Raw genomic sequence first — 21,718 nt, 5'->3', positions numbered from 1 at the left:
AGTTGAGAGGCTATAGAAAGAAGCTAGCAGAAACTGAAAAGAGTCTCCCACTTTGAGGGTTTGTGGTGGTTGTACACAGAGAGGGAACTTTACGCAAAGACGTCCTTTCCCGTGTCTTGCAGTTGTTCTGGGCTGAGGTCTTGACTAGCTCCCTTTTCCCTGGCACTTAGGGTTAGCCACAGCTGAGGCAGCCTCTGACCTCTCTGGGAGGCGGCTCCCTTAACAGAGTGTTAGGGACCAGGCTCCATCTTCTAGGATCCCCTTGCAGGGAGCGTGGGCATGTGCCTTGAGGCTTTGCAAGTGTCTGACTCTTTCTGGGCTTCAGATTAGGACAGAAAAAGAACTTCTGGTTTGGAGTGTGTGGGGATAGTTATATTCTAGCTGCAGCGGCAGGCAGAATATTTTTTACCTTCTGTTTTAAAAATTAAAAAAAAAAAAACCCTTACTGTTTCTCTGTTCCTTTTTCTCCTTTGATCCACTGAGGACCAGATTGGGGGGGCGGGGGGGGGGGGAGACTGTCTTTTTTGTCTGCTTGAGAAACTACAGATTTTGCTTGGAAAACTTTGTCTTACCAGGAATCTGGAACCCCTGCAGGGCGGCCGGTGCAGCTAGCTGCCCAGGAGGAGAAAGGCTCCCGGGGTTAGGGAGGGGGGGGTGCTTTAACTCCTTGAAGAGGGTGGAGGAGGAGGAGGAGGAGGAGAATAGCTTGGGGCAGCTCTCTGCAGGGATGCGGCCAGCCTACCTTCATTGTGGATCTGCTGTCCAAGCTGGGCCCCGGGGTAGGGGGAGGGCATTCCTGTGGGTGGCGGGGTGATATTCAGAATCAGGGATGCGATCAAGCAGGTTAGGCAAGGAGTCTTAGCCTGGCTGCAGGCCACTTCTGGGTTTCTAGAAGCCCCTACCCCAACCCCCCCCCCCCCCCCAGCTCCAGCAAAGTCTAGCACTCCCGGGTGTAAGCGCCAGTGTTCTTTAGAGGGACTTGAGAAGGGCAAAGAGTGGAGCGGAGTTCTGCAAGATTAGCTCATAAGAACTGCAAGCTCCCAAGCGTGGTGAGATCTGGTGACTGCTTAGCCTTGAGCTGCTGGATCACTCCATGGGGTGCTGAGTCCTTGTGCGGAAGCCTCTCCTTCTGGTTTGGGACAAGGAGTCACACGCCCATCCCTGCTCTTGCTTCCTTGGGGGCCTGCTTATCGCCCTGTGTTGCAGCACTGTCAACCTGGGTCTCTTGTCATCAGTGATTCCAGGCCCACATGGGTGGTCAGAGCTGTTTTCACTGCTCCGTGGAGCAAACCCAGGCATCCCAGAAAAGCGCAGGTGCATCTGGGAGCCCAAAGACCCTGGGCTCAGCATCAGAATCACTCAGCACCCTTCTCCCGCAGTCAGCATCCTCAGCTTGGGACCTAGGTAGCCTGGCTGTCATTCAGATGAGACATCACTTTAACACCGGAGCTTCTTGGCTCAGCCTGGCTCGGGTCCCACAGGGACATGTAGAGATGTTTGCCTTTGAAATCTGTCGTGAGTATCTCTTGACGCATTTCAACAAGGAGAGCAGTGCTCAGCTGGGAGCTGTAATTGGCCAACCTTGTCTTCTTCGGATAAACAAAATCGGGGGATAGTTCTGTCATTTCTGTCAGTCTGGATGCTGTTAGGACCCTCTGTCTCACGAACGGTAGATACTCTAGCTTGCTGTGTCCCCTCTTTGCGGTTGTGTTGTGACTGTATTGCGTGCCAAGTGGCCGGCTTCCTTTGGCATTCCACGGTAGGTGTGCCCGACTCCCAAGAAGTGAGATGATGTTGGCTATCTTATCCTGGGTAATACTGCATACGGGAAAGGATGGGGTTAGTAAGCTTTCTAATGTTTGAAATCATCTCTAGATAGGATGCCTCCTATGTAGAGGTGGCATAAAAATGGTGGTACTTGTGTTCACAGTAAAAGCAGGTAGCGGTCTATCCCTTTTTGAGATTTACTTTGTGTCAAGCTACATTAAGTACTTTGCATGTATCAGCATGAGCCATGCAGTACTACAATTATGGCCCCTCGTGTTACAGACTGTGGAACTGAGGCAGAGGCTAAGGCACACGCAAAGAAGTCAGGCTTTGGGTTTGCTGCGGGGCCATATTGCAGAAATCCACCTGTTCTTGGTTACTCTTGCACATCACTTTCTCTGTGTGTGAGACAATATTGTATACTGCCCCTTTCCCTGCTCTGATGTCCCGTTAGATCCCTTAACTAGACTTTGAAAATTGTAGAAAAGTCATTTCATTTGATTCTTACTATATCCCAATGAAGTATCTGTTCTGTGTTGACGATACTTCTATTCTGCGATGGAGCTGGGAAAACTGAGGCCTAGAGTCATAAACTGTTTAGGTTAAATTTATACAGCTAGTCCATGAAAGGGTGCAGTCTGGCTTACTTCACCGTTATATGTACATGAGTTCAAGCATGTGCTTGTGTGCATGTCTGTGTATATGTCTGTGTGCTCTGTATGTGCCTGTGGAGGCCAAATTTGGGTCAGCATCTTGGTGCCTTCCTCAAATGCTTTCTACCTTATTCTTTGAGAGCAGGTCTCTTTACTGAATCTCTGGAGCTGAAATTTGGGTTAGGCTGCCTGGCCAGTGACCTCCAGGGGATTTCTGTCTTTGCTCTGCTGCACTGGACCTACATATGTGTGAGGACTACTTCCAACCTTTGACATGGATGCTGGGGATCCAGACTCAGGTCCTTAGGCTTTTATGGCAAGGACTTTACCCACTGCACCATTTCCCCAGCCCCTCATAACCAGGAAAATCATAATAAAAGCAAGACGTATCTATGTTGCACCAACATTTCCCCAGACAAGGTTCAGGGTCTGTAAGTCTGTATACTCATCCATCCCTTCATTTTACAAATGTTGATCAAGCTTTCATTATTTTGTAGCCCTTGGCCTGGGAATGGGGGAGTTTAAAATGTGTAAAAGGTCATGTGTTACCTTAGCTTTCTAGAGACTAGACCTCTCTCCCAGGCAGACTGAGCCCCCCCTTCCCTCTACACAGGGCACAAGCTAGTCAGTGCCAAAGGCCAGGCAAGTGCACTGAACAACTCTAGAAACTGGTTTCAGCTGATGGAGCAACAGAGCGTGTTCTTAGGGTTAGGAGACACATGAGGACGCTTGGATCTGAGCGGTTAGTTAAATCAAGTTTCGCTTTACACCACAACTTCGTCATAGCGCGCAGAGTTTCAACCTTATAGGGGATGCTCTAGGTCACAGGCTGCAGATGTGTGTGACTGGCCAGGGGCTGCCTTATGAGAGAAGTCCCCCACCTTCTTTCTCCTTTATCGGGGAGGAACTTAATTAAGTCCACCTCGAGAGTTGTTGCGGTCGTCCCATCTGCTGGTAAGGGCTGCAGTCGAAGAAGCTGGAAGGAAGTGTCGTGAGCAAGTCCGGGAGGGAAATGTCACATTTTTACTTTGGAAGCCGATGTTCCTTTGTCTCCACATGGCTGCTCTCCCCCACTCACTCTTTTTGTGATGTCAAGTTATCTCTAATTCCCTCAGAGCCTCAGAACGGAGTTTGCTGTTGTGAGGCCACTCCCTCCAGATTGCTGTCCCCACACAGGCCCTGGCAGACTGTGCAACATCTGTCTGGATTCCCTCTGCTCCTTTTCCTGCTCTTCACATCTGCTGGGTTTGGTTGGTGGTACAGACGACACAGAGCCCGAGGCTGCCATAGACCTTCAGGAAAGTCAGTACGGGGGAGAAGCTGATGATGGGAAAAGATTACAGAAACCAGAGTGAAGGGAGCCGCCATGATCTGACACAACAGGCGAGCCCTTCTGTGGTGAGAGCTCGGCCTTCTCTAGGTGCTGTTAGATAGGCAGATAGGAAGTCTCAAACCCCGGACAAATGGCGAACCGAGGAGCCTACTTCACAGGTGTGGAGACAGGGGAGCTTCCATGCTGCGTTCCCACTCCCGCTTCAGGATTGAGAGTGCCTCCCCATCCGGCTCTCTCATCTCCTTCCCAGGTGACTGGATAATCAGCTGACTGGCTTTTGTCCTCATTTTCCTGCCATTAACGGCCAGCCATGTTTTATTGACAACGAAGGTCAATTGTCCATTGTTTTCTTCTTCTTTCAGATCTGTTCATGAAGGATGCCCTGTTCCTTCCCCATCTCTTGTCTAGACCACACTCTGTCTTCTGAGGTTCTTCCTGAGAGAGTTGTGCTGTGAAAATGGGGGAGCCCAGGAGGCCACTACACACCCCCTGTAGAGCCTGGCCTCACAGCTTCCTGAAGAGGCCTCCCTGAGGGGAGGGAACAGAAGGCTGTGGTCTCTCAGTGGCCTGAGAGAGGACTCACGTATGGCAATCTTGTCGCTACCTGTTAGCCTGCCCTGGGCCTGGGTAGGGGCCTTCTGTTTACCTTGGGTGGTGGTATTTTTGAAAGTGGGATTAAATGCCAGTCCTGGGTAGATGAGTTATCTCTCAGCTTTTCTTTTTTACTAACGGTCTAGAAAAAGGCCACAGTCCTTATAGTGCGGTAGCATGTGCTGTAGACAGTTGGAGTGCATCTCTAGCCAGCAGGGGATAGTGAAAGAGAAACGTTCATTTGAGAATATTAAATATTCATTTACAAATGCCGCACCGCAGGTATGCCCTCCATGAACACTGAGATTTATTTTATCACTCATGGTATAGAGTTAAGTTTCCTCATTCATTTCAGAGTCCTCCATGCTGATCATCTAAGATTAAAGTCTCTCGGGAGCCAGACAGCCCAGGGTGATGAGCCAATCTGATGCTGTGGATTTCTTAAGATGACATACTCTTCGCACATGTCACTCAGGCTTCTACAGTGGGCCGGCAATGGACGTTCCTTGCTTTTCTGTGTCGTTGTGGCCACCATCATTCTTTTTAGAAGAAGACATTTGCTGTCTTATGATGTAAACGTAAGGGTGAGACAAATTAGATGCCCAAGTTATCAAAGCTCTTGGCTTGGAACCTTTTCTCTGGTTACGATAAGATTATGTCTAGAAAAGATGACTCCGTGTTTTTGGTGAAGGAACTTGAAGACAAAATACCTCTGGTCTCATTGAATTGTCCATAAGGCTGGGCGTTCCTCCTTAAGTGACCTTGTAAACGAAGCCAGGTAATGCTAGGTGACTTTGCACTCATTTAGAATTTTTTTTTTATTATATTCATTTATTTATGTGTGCACATGGGGGTCAGCTGTATTCTCTCAGTTCTCTGCTTCCACTGTGTGTATTCTGGGGATTGAAGTCAGGTTAGACCAGCAAGCTCCTTTAACTGCTGAGTCGTCCTTCAAGCCCTGTTTATTCATTCTTATCTGTCTATCACCTCCCCCCCACACCCCTAATGTGTGTGTGTGGTGTATGTATGTGTGGGTTACACATTTGTATGCTGGTGAGCTCACCCATGTAGTAACATATGGAGGCCAGAGGTCAACATCAGGCCTTTCCTCAGTAGCTCTTCCACCTTCCTGTGAGAAAGGGCCTCTCACGGAAACTGAATCTCACGGTTTGAGCTGGACTGACTGGCCAGCAACTCCAGGATCTACCTATGTCTGGCTTCTCAGAGCTGGAATTATAGGCAGCTGTGCCCATTTCTCACCAGGTAGGTTCTAGAGTTCAGGTCCTCCTGCTCATGATGCAAGTATTTCACCCACCCAGCCAAGTCCCGGCCCCGGTGATCCAATCTCAACACTGTTCTATGGCTTATGCTTGCAGAGAACATTGTGTTAAACAGAGGAGAGCAGGTTTGGCCATGACAACCACCATCAGTTATTTCACGGCTGGCTCCTGAATACATTTTATGATCACTCCAAGTCCCTCAGGTTCTGGGACAGCTCTCCCAGGGAACTGCCCTGTGCGGTGGTTTGGCAATACAGGCTGTTGACTCTCATGGTATCTCCTCCATGGTCACCATGGCAAGGAGGGACAGCTTGGGTCTTCTCTCCTCCCCACTGCACCTGTCACACAATGGCCAGAGCCAGTCACGTGAGCCTGGCTGACTGCAGGACAAAGCAGTTGGGTGCCTACTGTAACTGATTTCTCTGGGAATGAGCGCCATACAGTGAGATGTTGGATGGAGGATAGCTTGTGTGACCCTAGACATGATCTACCCAGGGTACATTCAGTTTGCAGCCCATTTTTTTATATAGTTTGCAAGCCAAGATTGTCCCAGGGCATGTGGTTTTTGCTTTCAAAAATACTTTATTTATTCTTTGACACATTCATGCTCTAGTAATTTTTTCATTTTGTTGCTTTATGATACTAGGGATTGAACCAAACTTCCTTCCTTCCTTCCTTCCTTCCTTCCTTCCTTCCTTCCTTCCTTCCTTCCTTCCTTCCTCCCTCCCTCCCTCCCTCCCTCCCTCCCTCCCTCTCTCCCTTCCTTCCTTCCTTCCTTCCTTCCTTCCTTCCTTCCTTCCTTCCTTCCTTCCTTCCTTCCTTCCTTCCTTCCTTCCTTCCTTCCTTCCTTCAGTATCCCAGGCTGGCTTTGAACTTATGATCTTCCTGCTTCAGCCTCATGAGGAATTGGGGTTATAGGCCTTCCTTACCAGGTCCAGATTTCTGTGCATTTAAAAATGATGCAAGAAATCCAAGAAGGGTAAAATGGCATGTAAAAAATCAGATAACATTTCATTCACTTTTATGAGGCCATGACACAACCATTTGCTCATAGACTGTCCATGGCTACTTGTATACTGTAACACAGAATATTGACAGAAACCTGTGTCCTGCAAACCTGGCCCTGTGTTATAAAAAGGTTGCTGCTCCAAGATTAGGTAAAAATAGTTTTCAAGAGCCAGCACAGTGCTGTGTTTTTGCTGGATTCTTTTTAGTTAGGAGTATGGAGGCCTTATACTTGTAGCAGTGACAATAAGGGCAATAACAACAATAGGTAATACTTGAAAATTTGCTGCATAACATATTTGTTTTACTTTATATTTTGAGACAGGGCCTTGCCACATCTTTCTGGTCTTTCTAGGTTGCTAGCTTTGAATTCTCAACCTTGCTTTGAACTCTTAATCTTCTGCTCAAGATCATAGAGCCTAAAATTCCTTGAGGTAAGCAGTCTGGCCTAGAATCCAGGCTCTTCTCTTTTTCTTTTGTTCTGTTTGTTTTAACTAATAGGGTCTCGAAAAATATATACACCAGGCTGGCCCAGAACTCCTTGGTGTTGCCTCACCTGGCCTGAGCCATTGGAGGGCAGAGCAAAGCCATTGGAGGGCAGGCATTTGCCTCTGAGAGAAAACTGAGAAATGCTGTGGAGTGATTTATGAGGACAGTGTTTGATGATGTGAATTATAGTTGCCAACGATGGGGTAGAGCAGAAAGGGGTATAATAACAACAGTTAGAATTGAGGAGGGGTGCATGGGGCAGATGACACGTTGGCTGGTTCTTGAAGAATGAAGGCCATGGACATTTCAAGAGACCAGCAAACCTCTGAGGTAGGAAAAAACAAAAAAGCAAGAACAGCCACTGAAACCAAAACAAGTGCCTCGTGGAAGGGAGAGATGAGCAGCCCCCTAGAACCAAGGGATGCTTGCAGGCACCGGGGTAGGCATTTACGTGACAAAGCAAGGTTCAGGAAGAGATATCTCAGAAGATATGCAGAGCGCCCAGGGCCTGCTGCGCTCAGCAGGAGAGCACCCACAGGCTCAGGATGACCAAGAAGCACCCATATGCGCTTTCCATTTCAGTGGGTATGATGCTTGAGGCAAGAGCTTGATGCTTGTAATGTTGGTAGCATCTGTGAAAAAGAGCTTTGAAAAAGTAACAGGGCTGAGAAAGGGGCTGTGCTTGTGTGCATGTGGGGGTCAGCTCAGAAGGACCTGCTTTCAGTTCTCAGAGCGTGCCTTTTCTCTCTCTCCCTCTCCATAACCCCGTTAGAAGGGTGGTATTTAATTTGCCCCGTATCATGGTCTGAGATCCACATGGTGAGTGACGGAGTAAGAGAAAAGGTTAACAAAGCTGAGCTCCATCCAGGGTGTGAGCTCTTGACAGCATCTCCTCTCTGCCACTGTGTGGATCTGGCCAAATCTGGAGCTTTCAACTTCACCTGAGGTAGAGGAATGTGGCTGGACCACACTCTCGTGGCTGTTGGGGATTTCTTCACCCATGGATGCAATAGTTGTAGCGTCTCCAGTATGTTGAACCCCGCAGGAAGCCCGGATCCTACTCACATCTGACTTAGTAGCTGTCCCTTCAAGGCTAGGCTAGGAGGTTTTTAAAACAGAGGTGAGGGCTGGTGAGGCGCCTCAGCCCATAAGGATGCTTACTGACAAGCATGACGTTTCGAGTTTGATCCTTGGATCCTACATGCTAAAAAGAAAGAACCAACTCCTGCAAAGTGCCCTCTGACCTCTGCACACAAACTATAGCATGTATACACACACACAGACACAGACACACACACACACACAAGACAAAATTTTTTTTTAAGATGAAAGAGCTCAAACACAGAAGATTGTACCTAATATACCCACAGTTCTTAGAGAAGACCATCATATTTCTCTGTTAACCAGGTCCAGTTAAACCTTAGAATATTATGTGGGAAGTTATTCTTTTAGACCTATGACAACCTTCAAAGGCCCCAGATTGCAAGCCTCAGGGAATGCAGATGTGTTCAGGACTGCACATTCACTGGGTTCCAGATATGGTCTTGTCTCTTATCTATAGGAGGTGGGTGATAATACTTCAGCTTGCACGTAGTTGTAATGCTGGCCTAAGAGACTGCTTCATTAAGGTAGGGTTCCCTTCCTAAGCTGTGCCCCGGACCTCTAGGGAAATATGCAAATGGCTCATTTCTTCACCAGTTGTATGATTATGAAAAGTTCCTTACTGTCCCCAATTCTTGATTTGCTCATGTAAAAAAAATAGTAACAGCCACATTTGCCTCAGAGGGCTGCCGTTAAGTATGGTCTGTTTTAAATGAGACATGACAGTTCATGGAACACACAGAGGACAACGCCAGACACTCACAGCTACTCTGTGAAGGCTCTTAGGATACTGTCTTATGTTTGACGTTGTTTGGAGAATGTGGTCACAGTCCTTGCCTTCCACCCCATCCTAAGCTGGAGAACTGTCATCCTTATCTCCCCTGCCTTCGCCTTCTTAGGACACAAGGTCACTCACAGTCAGCTTTATCCTTCTTTCAAGTGAGCCACCTTTCCAGCTCTGTTTTGGTCCTGTTGCTGGAACTTTTTTCTGTCTTGTCTCACATGGGCATGGTCACTTGAGCACCTCACTGGAGGCTGGAGCTTGCTCTGGCGTGTCTAATCATGAGAAAGAGTTGTGACCTTAGCAAGAGTCCTCCTCATCCCTAAGATGATAGGCACCACGGACACCCACAGAACTGACTTCTTTTGAGCCCCCTTTGGGCTAATGAGCCTCAGAGTGGAGTGCTCCCACTGTTCTTTCCAAGTTCTCACTATGTTCTGCTTTAGGTCAACTACTCATTCCTTCACTCAACTGAACATCCGTGGAGCTGAGCTTTAGGAATAAAACTCATTAGTAAAAACTGGTCTCTGCCCTGGGTGGGAATGGGGAGAAGGTACTTGCAGAGGAACCAGAACCAGACCCCCTTTTCAGGCAGTATTAGACAGGAAAATCCCACTGGAGGGATTGGATGCTTCCTCTGCAGTAGTACACGTAGATTCAATCTTTTAGTTCAGATCTTTTTTTGGATCCTTTCTCCAGAGACTGGGAGCCTCTGTTTTATAATAGCTTCCCTACAGCGACCTCAACTTTTATCCTTCCTGATGGTCATAGTTTTTTACATGGGGGTAGGGGCCATCAGGACGTGGCATGCAAAACTCCTTTGTTCTTCAGAGTCTTAATTTGACAGACATGAAATATGCAAAGATGGGAAGTGACCATTTGGCTTTTGAAGGTGATTTGCTTTGCAGAGCAAACCCCCTGCCCCCTCCCTTCTGCATTTATTTTACATCTGTTAACTCTAGTGTGACCAAAAGATTGCTTTTGAACTTCCAAATTCACTTCTGGCAGGCTTCTATTTCATGTTCTTGCTTTCTTTGATATAAATAAAATAGCATTCTGAGGAGGCCGATTGGTAAGAGGAGCCAACCACAGGCCCCTTGCTAGCAAGGAGTCTTAGGCTAACCCAAGACATTTGTGGCAGTAATGATAGCACCCCTCCTGATGAACGTGTACTGGTAGTGGTTAAGCACAAGCTCTGTAAATGCGGCTGGGGGCTGCCTTTTCTTACCTTCCACTGTCTTCTGGCTAACTCTCCTGAGTATATTCCTAGGCATACGGTAGAACCACTTCGGGCTGATCTGTAGCACCAAAGGCAGCGCATAACTGTTTTTGGCACCAGTCACTTAGACACCCCTCACCGTCGCTGTCAGGAAACGGATTCTAAGTTAACGCCGCACACTGCTCTCTGCTCCTTCTTGACTTCCCTGCATGGGAACTGAATGCTAGTCTCCTGCCCAAATCCTTCACATCGTCCCCCAGTCATTCCTGCTGTTGTTTTTGTGATACGGTCCCATTCCATAGTTTTGCCTTAGGCTCCGGGGTGCTGGGATGATCAGGCATGTGTCGCCATGCTTGGCTTTTCCCAGTCATTTATACTGGAAACTCCCTCACCAGTCTTTATTTGTCCTTCCTCACTCCATATGGTTGCTTTTTTCTTTGTAGCATTTCTGGGTCCACTGTTCCCCCCCATTTTCATGACCTTTGCCATTGTCTTTTTTTTTTTTTTTTTTTTTAACTTCAAGTCTCGTGTTGGAGGGTGGGTAGTATTGGGTGTACAACCCAGGCTGTGGACATGCCAGATAAGTGACCCTTTCCCAAGCACTTACGTCCTGGGTCACCAGCCCCATTGTCTTTATTTTATAATCTCCTTAGTATCTGGCTTGGTGTGTTACAACAGCCACACAATTGATGTCTTTTTAAAAAAAACACTTTACTGTGATGCGATTCACTTGCTATAAAATTCGTTCAAAGTGCACAAGTCAGTGGCTTTCAGTGGTCACAAATATTCGTAGCCTTCACTACATCCAACTTCAGAACATTTCATCATCTCTAGAAGAAACCCTGTGCCCTCAGCTACCATCTCCATCACCTTCCCTACCCCAGTGTGGGCAACCCTTTCTGCCTCTCGAGGTTCCCCCATTCTGGACTTCAATCTGAATGGAGTCATAGAGGCTTTCCTGTCTACTCTCTGGAAAGCACAGAGACGCCTTGCTGTATGTCTGATCTCCAGTCCGGCTGTGTCCTTACTATCTATTCTGACTCATTACCCATTCCAGCCTGCCATAAGCCTCTATCTCAGCCTGGCACACCGTGTTCCCAGAGTATGCAGGATGCCATGTTTTTTATCATGGAAATCTTTGATTTTGTTCTCTGCCTCTGCCTGTGCAGATCATCGTCGTCATTCAGACTTAGCTTCATTACCACATGCTTGAAAAGGATCATCCCTGTTTGCCCTCACCTCCGGTAGGAGTTAACCTTCTCCCATTCTCTGAGCACATCGCTGGGAAGCCCATCATTTTGTTATCCTTGTTCTTGTCTTCTTTACTATCTTCTTTAAGAGTTGTTTTTTGAAAACCAGAATTAAATGAATGTTTGAGGAAAACGTATCAGTAGTCAGACTTTTTTGTCACACAATTTTCTTTCCGTTGGCATGGTTGAAAAATTAGAAAATATAAAGGGTTGAAAGAAAGAGCTATCAATCATAATTTCATTCCTCAGAGATAATCAGTTAGGCTAATATTCTTGAAACTATTATATGTCTATTATAGCTAGACAGATGTATTTATAATTCATTCAATATAACTAGCAGTATATTCTTTTTCTAAATGCTAAGTACTCATTTGTGTGTATGTGTGCGTGCACATACATGCAGAGGCAAAGGCAGACATCTGGTGCCTTATTCTGTTACTCTCTACCTTATTTCTTTGAGAACAGGAGAGAAAGCACCTCTCACTGAACCTGCAGCTACATTAGTGGCTAGCAAGTCCCAGAGATCCTCTGCCTCTGGGTCCCCTGTACCACCTGCCAGAGCCCTGGGGTTACAGGTGTATGTAATCATTCCTGGTTTTTACATGGATTCTGGGGATTTGAACTCAGGTCCTCAAACTTGTATACAAGTGGTCTTACCCATTAAGCCATCTCCCCAGGCCCTTGCAATTTTTTTAAAATTAATTAAACATTCAAATGTTATGTATGTCATAGACAGGGTTGCCCTCTGTCACTAAGGCTGGTATGAAACTTGCAATCCTCTTGTCTCAGCCTTTCTAGTGTTCAGATACATAAGCATGGGCCTTCAGACCTGGTGACAGTTACTTGTGTTGAGAGCATTACAAGCATGTATCGCTGTTGTCTGATCCATTTTTTATTTAACACTTTGGTTATTTTAACTTTTCAGCTTTAAAATAATGTCATGACTAATATTCTTCAGATAAAAATCTAGAAGCCAAATTTCTGGGTCCAAGTCTCTCATTCAGAATCCACGTTGCTACTGAAAGGTCGTTCTAACTTTGATAGCTACCTGCAGCTGATGAGAATGCCCACTTGGTGTTGGCATTCTTTACAGCCCTTGCCAGCCTGGTTTTTCAAAACTGGTATCTCCGAGTTGCATGGATTTGCAGTTCTCCGATCTTTAGTGACATGGTTTCAGTTTCCATTCTTCTGACTCAGGATTCTTCTGTGAGCTACCTGCTTGGTCCTCTGCCAGCTTTTCTGCTGGTGCGTCTGTCCTCTCATTGCTATCTGCCCTCTTCACCATTATAGGCATCAACGCTTACTCAGACAGGCTGCCAGGACTTCTGCAGTGTCTCCTGTGCTTAAACTTCAGGTAGCTTTTGATAGGCTGCAATTTTGCTTTAATGGGACCGCATCCACCAGTCTTCTCTTTGTGGTTTCTATGTTTGGAAGTATTCACAGAAAGTTTTCCCTCAACCTTGAGTATAGCTGCCTATGCCTCCTCTACTGCTGCCTGTGATTTAACTTGTAAATGAATACATCCGGGCCAACGAGACGGCTTAGTGGGTAAAGGCCATTGCTGCAAGTTGGCCTCTCACCTCCACATGTGTGTTGTGGCGTGTGCAAACTTACACACACACACACACACACACACACACACGTACATGTAATTAGATATATACATGCAATTAAAAATAAATGAGTACATTAGTCTTGTGCAGAGGAAGGGGCATGGTGTTGTTTTCATGCAGGGCCTGGCCTTGAACTTGCTGCACAGCCTTGGTTACTTTGATTCCCCCTATCGTCCTGTCTTCATCTGGCAATTACTAGAATTAAAGACGTGTGCCCCCATACCCATCTTCATCCTGCTTTGATATAAAATAATACATACCATCATGAAACTCAGCTGACATTTGGAATCATGTAGTTTATATGGACAAGGGACAATCTTTAGTTATGTGGTGAGAAGGGACTGTGACAGTCATGCATTTTTTTTCCTCTAGCACAGGCTATCTGATTGGGTATGAACTACTCCTTTACCAAGTGTTAAGGCCCACCACTTTGCATCAGCTGCTCATAGTCTACTATCCATCATCCTTTTTGAAGTTCTCTTTTTCCCTGTGGATGAGCTGTCTAGTAATGCCAGTCTCAGGAAGTTGGATGTAGCACACAAGAATTCCATACAGGTTTGAGTGAGTGGATAAGCTAATGAGTGGAAGCAGGAACAGTGCTGGGAGGTCAGATACTGGGAGGGAGCAGCAGCTCTTCCAGCAAAGCGGTCTTTTGTTCATGTAAAGCCTATGGAGAGTGCTCACCTATCTTAGGATCCTAGGGGGAATGGAAGAAGGAAAATGCAGCTATGGATTCTGAGAAGGCAGCAGGCTCGGGACTAGGACCCAGCGAATAGGTATTCCTAGACCATGTATAAGGGACATTAGCGGAAGTGAACTGTACTGGAGAATTCCAAAGGATGCTAGAGAATTAAATTGGGCAGGGGAATTTTTGTCAGGGAATTCTCCTTAGGCGAGAAGAGTTAAAGCAGATCTTGAAGCAGAGCTGGGTTATGAAGGGTGGATTCTGTGTGGAAAGAATAATGTGAGCCAAGTTTTAAAAGTTTTGAAAATTGATGTTTTTTTTTTTTTCACTTTCTTTTCTGTCTTATTTGCTTTAGATATAGAAGTTGTTTGTACAGTTAAGAAAGTCATTTTCAGTGTGTGAGCTCCTGGGTGGGAAACCACCTGGGAGCTAGAAATAATAACCACGAGAAAGGCAAAAAAAAAAAAAAAAAAAAAAAGGTTCCATTCATTGCTGCCCCTCTGCCAACTTTCTAACTCTACTCATGGTGAAAGTGAAATGGTTGTTTTCTAAGATTTAACTGGAGCCTTGTAGGCATCCTTACTAGAATGCGTCAATGAATTATCAATGTGCATGGATTCTCTACTGAAGAGTAGATTGGCTGGGTCCAATCTGTTGGGATGTGGGCATCTAACTAGGAGATGGATACTCCGCTATGAAGAATGTTGAGGAAGACATCTTGAGAGGTGCTCTTTCAACCCTTCAGTCAGCTGAAGGAGTTCTCTCTGATTTTTGAGAAATCTCAATGTCGCAACGGGCAGTAATGAGTCCTTTGAGGTAGATAGATGGATGGATGGATGGATGGATGGATGGATGGATGGATGGATGGATGGATGGGAGGGTGTTACAGCAGAGAGAGCATGTACAAATGCTGAACATAATTGCTGAAGAAGCCAGCAGAGAGAAATCACTGAAACCTTGGTGTGGTGGTAGCCACTTGTCATCTCTTTGGAGGCTGAGGCAGGATGATGAGAAATTCAAGACCAGTGTGGCTGTATAGGAAGACAAGGTCTCAGACTGAAAGAAGTCTTTGCAGTCGATTGGTATTGCCAATAACTTGGCTTGACCATCAGCTAATTGGCTCGCAGTTAAAATACTGGTCCCAAGGTAGAAGAGCAAACAATAGGCATTGCCTTCCTATCTTCAGTCCAATCTCCCATAAGGGTTCATCATTTCCCCTGTCAATGTCATCTTTTCTCTCAGGAATCAGACATCTTCAGCTTGATGTCTGTTTAATAAATTTATACTGCGACATGGCCACATCTCTCATTTAGATGTTTCCTATGCTCCCCCCATAACAATGGAGTATATTCATTATGACAGAGTTTGTATAGTCTTCAAAGCCTGAAATATTTATCTATTCTTTTACAGAAAATACTTGCATGTATAGACAATGGATGGCTGATTCTGAGCTAGCTGTTTTAACATGAAAATCATGGCTTGTATTGGGCCATACAGTTTTCTTAATGAAGGCCCCCTTTTCTTTTGGGACTTATTTGTGGGATTATGGTGTGGGAATAGGCCTCCTGAAGACATACTCTGACCATCTAAACTGCCCTAACAATATTAGTGCCGGAATTATATTAGTTTCTGATATTTTCTTTTTGCTCCCTGTGTGCCCATATTAATTATAGAGAACTCAAGCCTTATGGGGAATCAAGAAAGGCATCTAAAGTCATATAACATGGCGGGGCTTGAACTGTCTATGTGGGATAAAGGCCCTTGTCCTAAAGACTCCTGTGCATGCGCTGCAGAGGCAGACAACCACTCTTCACTCCCAATGACCTCTTTTCTACTCTTCCCCGTCTCCTCTGTGACTTCTGGATCTGTCATCAGCCACCCTTTGCTCTTCTGATGGTAATTTTGTTTCTCTTGGAGCGTTCATGCTCTGGCCAGTTTTCTTTCGGGGCACTACCCTCTCCTCCCAGCAACAGTGCTCTTTCTCTTCTTGGAGGGAGGATTTTGAGACACACATGAGCTCCTGGGCTCCTGCTCCATGCTTGGGTGGAAGCGGCCACCCAGGTGGTCTCTGCCTTGAGATGATAACCACTGCCCCATTAATCATCAGGGAGGGGGGAGCAGAACACAGGGCCCAGAGTGGTCTGGGAGGCAGCCTCTGGGCGCCTGAGCTGGCATCTCTGACCTTTGTGGAGAGAGGGCGTTCTTAAAGCGACAGCAGGCTCTTTTTTTCTTTCCTGGTGGCTGATGGCCAGTTCAGATGCCAGGGATTTGAAGAGGCCATTGTTCTGGTGCTGAGAGAAGGGCCCAGACTGCCCAGTCTCTTTCTTTTCCCATTTTCACCCGCATGTTCCCCTCTGCTGTGCGGCATGTCAAGTGTGGAAAGACGGTGAGCCGTCTTGGGTCACACACACCCTCCCCTGTCCCGCCCGACCCGTGCCTTCTAAGACAGCCTTGTCTTCAGCAGAGGCTGCAGTGGGCCACCGGCTCCCCTCCCGAGGGTGGTTCTTCCTAGGAGGGAAATAAGGCTCTCTAGACTCCAGCTTGTCCCCAGTGTGCTGTTTACTTGCCCCAGGTAGTGGGGTTGGTGAAGAATACAAGTGGCTTTTCTCCAGGTGTCTCTGGAGCGCCACCTGTGCTGAACACCCGAGAAGCTTGTTAAACTACAGGTGCTGGGCTGTAGTTCTAGAACTCCTGGGCCCCCAGAATCTGAGTATCACTAGGCAAAGCAGAGCTTGCTGATGACTGACCTGGCTAGGTATGGGAATCACGTGGAGACCTAAGGCATTCAGGCCCCTAAATCTGAGCCAGGGTGCTGGTTATGAATGGGTACCCTGGAAACAGTCCCCAGGGTTTTGACTCCTGATTGCACTGTTTCTCAGTCAATCTCTGCCTCTGTTTTTCAACCGTAAAATGGGGATGAAGTTGATATTTATGTGATATGGATGGCGTTCGTCAGGGTTGGCACCTGGGTACAGAGCATTGCATGCATCTTGAGGAGATCACCATTTGAATACCCTTCCTGTGGCTAAGCAGGCTTTACATAGGGAAGCATTCCTTGCTTTGGTAACTCTCTTGCTGAGTCAATCAGCCCCCCTTCAGTCAGTGTGGCTTGTTCTCTGGAGTGTGGGCCTACCATTTGGCCTCCCAGACTCTTGGGTGAGAGAAATCCCTCCGGGATGCCCACCTCTGGGCATTGCCAGCAGCAATGGAAAGGTTGTCCCAGGAAGGCCTCGAGAACCACATCCATAACATTGTCTGACCTCTTTGGAGGGAACTGAAGGAAGAGAAAACAAGCTACAGGCCAGAAATAGCTAGACATAAATACAAGGTATTATAATTACTATCCACACCCAGCTCAGTCCCCAGAGTTAGATTTAACCCTCTGCACAGTCTTCCTAACCCCAGATAAGCAGCATGGTCCAGGGAAGTGGAGGGTGCCCACTTGAGAGGGGAGTGGGGGTGTCCTGAGAAGTAGCTCAGAACTGAGGCTAGATATGAGACTTGACTCTGCAGGGCCACTGTAGATCCCGAGTGGTGCTTTCTCTTCCATATACCCATTAGAGCTATTTCTGTTACAGCTTCTTGGGTTTGCTCAACCATTGCTTTTCTGAACACGAGCCTTGTCAGATTTCCCCCACACTTGGCACCTAGCTCAAGGCTTCTTTTTTATCCTGTTCTCTATAATTTTATTTTACATCAATTACTCAGTAGTTACATCTGTGCCGACGCTTACGGACATGCGAGCCAGAGGAGGAGTTCGGAGACACAGACTTAGCCTAGACTTGTTCGGTTTTGCTTTGTATTTTCTCAGGACTAGGACAAGGTCATTGCTCAGATGAGAAATCTAATGCTGTTTGTGTAGTCGGGGAGTGTGGACTGAGAATCCACAATCTGAAACCCCAGTTTAAAACTTTGGGCATTGACGTGACGACGTTGGTGAAAAATGGCATACCTGACTTCATGTGATGGATTATATGTATAGGTGTACGAAGAAAATTATGTCAGGTTAACGGTAAGCTATATGCGTTCATTTAAAGGAAATAAAAAAGAACTGTGTATTTAGACTTGGGTCCTGCTATCTAAATTCCCACTCACAAAAACATTTCAAAATGAACAGAAACTTGAAGTGAAAATCGATTCTGTCCCGGAGAGTTTTTGTTTTTGTTTTTCCTTTTTGTCAGGACTGGGGATGTTACCTAGGGCCGTGTGTGTGTGTGTGTGTGTGTGTGTGTGTGTGTGTGTGTGTGTGTAGCACTCTGAGGAGGCACAGCAACAGCCTTCAAACATTTTGCACAAGGCATACTCCAACTGCGTTTTATAGATCTTGATTTCAGGGGTTTGGTGAGTCAAGAAGAAAGTTATTCAGAAGAAAACAAGCCAGTCCTCCAGAGCATGTCTCATGGATATTTTCCATCCTGATTACAAATGTCAGCATGCAGAGACCCAGCAGTGGGCAGAGTTTGCTTAGCCTCTCTTCCCTCCCACGTGAACATATTTTATAAGACTTCCAGGAAGCTGCACAGGGCCATTTCTGTTCTTGGTGGGGGTTTAGATACCACTAACTGCTCCGAGACCTGCAGGGACGGGTGGGGCATCGCTGATAGACACAGTGTGTCCACCTGCTTTGGGAGAGGGATGCTAGGTTTACTCCTCCCATTTGTTAAGAATATTCAGTCCTTTGGAGATGAGTAGGCCAGACGCCATTATTGTTGTTCCTTTCCTTCTTCTATGAACTCCTCTTTGGAGGAAGCTTCACAGAAGATAACTGCCCTGGGAATTGTGTTGAGAGATCGAAAGGCTTTTCCAATGTAGAGGTTTGTGGCTGTGTTTCTTGGCAATGCAGGGAGGCACCCAGGTCTCGGTCCAGAGCAGGAACATCTACAGAACTGGAGCAGGTAGAGTGTGTTAGTAGTTTTCAATACAGGAATCGGAAGGTCCTGGGTTTATTCCTGTTCTGCGGACTTATTAGGTGCCTTCGACTGCTGGGCACTATCAGGCCACATGTGATGTTAGGAGGTTTTGTGGAAGTCGTTTGGTTACCAAAATGAGGACTTGAAGCCTGCTTTTGAACCAGGAGTTTCCACTGCCCCCTCCTCCTGCGAGGTCTGGCTGCCTAAGCTCTTGTGGCATTCCTGTTACTCAAATCCTGACATGCCATCTCTAATCATTTCCTCTGAAGAATTAAAAAAGCTAGAGTCTTTCTCCTCTCTCTCTGCTTCCTCTCACACACTTGAAAACCAGTTTCCTTTAAGACATCAGTTCTCAACCTGTGGATCATGAATGACCCCTTTCGGGAGGGATATCAGATATCAGATATCCTGAGTATCAGATATTTACAATTCATAACAATAGTGAAATTACATTATGAAGTAGCAACGAAATTATTTTATGGTTGGGGTCACTACAACATGAGGAACGGTATTAAAGGGTTGCAGCATTAGGAAGCTTGAGAACCATTGCTTTAAGGCATAGCCTAAACATCTGTAGTTTGCTGTTTTGTGGTTTGTAGGGTTTCCAGACCCCTGCTATCCTGCCTATCTTCTGCAAGCAGTGTGATATCTTCTGGGCATGCTCCTGGTAATGTTGGTGGTGGGATTACCAGATTCCCTCACTGGCTTCAGGTAATGGAGCTCAAGCTGTGAGGTATTGTCACATGTTATGCTTCTGGTCCACCTGGACCATTGTGATCTTGTCGTCCATGGAAATTAGACTTCCACATTCCTTCCTGAATTGGAAAGGAATGTGTCATCAAAGGTCCAGGTCTTACTCTCTAGTAACCTTGATGCCAGGCCGGCTTGTGAGTCAGTGTTCTCAGCCTGCTACCTCACTACCAATCTCTTTACTTAGGTCTCTTCTGTCCCTACTTGTCCCTTTCCAGTCCCTGTTAGGTTGGACTGGAAGAGCCAAGCATTTGGAGGTGGACTGCTTCCCAGCCACTCACCACAGCCATCACAACAGCATTTCATCTGTCCTCCCTGGAGAGACAGAATGTGGAGAGACAGGTAGAGACGATGTGTTCAGAGGAGAGGAATCAGGAGGAGCAGGGCTCAGCAGCACTGTCTGGGTTACTGTGGTCAGCATGGCCGCCTTCTGCCTCCCGTTCCATGGCCACACGGCTCACGTCATAAATGCTTCTTATTACTTGAAAAGGTTAAAAAGTAAAGCATGAATATGGGACTTTAGAGGAAAATGACCCAGGTGATGGGGGAGGGGGGGTGTCAGCTCTTCTAGTCCCTTAGTCCTTTTTTTGTAATAGATAAACCAAGGCCCAGAGTAAGAGCAGGATACGCCACCTTCAAAGGTAGAAGTTTTCTTACAAGGTGAATGCTGGGTTGTGACTCGTACCCCCTCCCTCAGCCTGAATCATCCTCATTAGAGTCAAGTCCATACTGTGTTTCTAGTGGGAAGCCTACTTTGGGACAATAATCTGAGCATCCCAGGTGCCACCTTTAGGGAGAGCGACTGAGCAGACTAACAACTGTAGGTGCACATGTGTGTGAAAGGTAAACACTAAGAAAACACATCTTTAGATAGAGACCTTCTACAGTGGTGGCCAACCCAGCCCGACACACCCACCCATGGACATCAGACACACGGCAGGCAGCACTTCCCAACTCTGTGCTGGAGAATCTGGAGAACTCTCTCCGTATTGCATCGTGACCGCCCTCTTGGGTACTCTCCAGATACTCTACTAGACCGAATGGGAGCTGGGTAAGGATACGTGGCAGTGGTTTCTGGTCCTTTGCTTTCCACTGGCTGACCCCATCAAGCAACCTTCCGAGACATGTTGGTTGGCATGTCAGATGGCACACAGAAGTCCATAGCTGGCGGCTGGGTTATATCGTTGACCAGAATTCCTTCTTAAGTCATCCTGAAACTACCTTTAACATGCATGTGCACAGCTACGTATGTGCACACATAGACTCCCCCAACTTGGTTGCTGAGACAGTGCAGGGGCCAACCGATACTATTTTCAGTAGCTCTGTTAGCTACTGAAGCTGGTAGGGGTTCTTCAGTCTTAAGTGCAAGTGGGCTTGGAGCAGAGGAAGAGGGAAGAAACGGACCTATTGCTTCAGCCCTGGGCCGGTGGCAGGAGGGACTCAAGGCCTGCTCTTCGGCACGTGTCAGCATCTTAACTGGGACACCCAGCAAGCAGCCTTCCCTGGCTAAGACCTTAATCTGCTATTAAGAAGAGGTCAGTCACCTCTGCAAAGGGGTGATTTGGAGAGGGGCTTAGTATCTCCTAATATCCTGAAGTGGGCAGAGCAGCGGAAGCCACAGCATGGGCATCTGCCCACCCCAGGGAACTGGGACTTCAGAAATTGTAAAGGGGAACCAAAAGCCTTTGGATTTGATCCTTTCCTTCTTCCAAGTTTTAAAGCTCTCCATCCCTGTTCTTGGCTCATGGCTTTCCTGCTTGGACAATTACAATCACCTATACAGGAAACAACCTGCTCTAGGATGCTCCCCATTAAATGAAACTGAGTCCTGCCCTTGAGCTCCCCAATCCCGCCCACCACCTTTCCTACTCGGTACTCTTCATATCTCTTAGTTGCTCTGCAGCGCCTGGGTTCTACAAAGCTCTGCCTTCTTGAGGGAGCTTCCCGAAGAATCAAGACCACAAGATCTTTCATCTTAGCTGTGTGCTCTCAGTCTCACTTTCTTTTTCTCTCTAGGTATGACCTAATGCCTCTTGTGGTCCTTTCCTTACACTAGGCATAATGATCGGAACCCAGGTAGGACCCAGTGCTTTCTCTCAGGATTAGAACATTTTGAGTGCCTGTCACTTGATGTCACTGAATGAGAAAAGGCCCTTCCTAGTCATTTTCAAAACATTTCTGGACATCACTAAACTTAGCCACAGCAAATTTTAAAACCCAAAGGAGCGAATAGGTTTGAATTGAGATAAAACCTGAAGGTCAGAGAGTGGTGACACTAGGATTGGACATTT

The 21,718-nt window shown here is 46.7% G+C and overlaps 1 protein-coding gene across 1 annotated transcript in view; it reads left to right on the top strand.

The window, feature by feature from the left end:
- Positions 1 to 21,718, top strand: part of Gramd1b (GRAM domain containing 1B) — a 172,742-nt gene that overhangs the window by 90,478 nt on the left and 60,546 nt on the right.

This window comes from Peromyscus maniculatus, chromosome 7 (assembly GCF_049852395.1).
Source record: "Peromyscus maniculatus bairdii isolate BWxNUB_F1_BW_parent chromosome 7, HU_Pman_BW_mat_3.1, whole genome shotgun sequence".
Classification (NCBI taxonomy): Eukaryota; Metazoa; Chordata; class Mammalia; order Rodentia; family Cricetidae; genus Peromyscus; species Peromyscus maniculatus.
The sequence above is the reverse complement of the archived record's forward strand: the minus strand, read 5'-3'. Positions and strand labels throughout refer to the sequence as shown.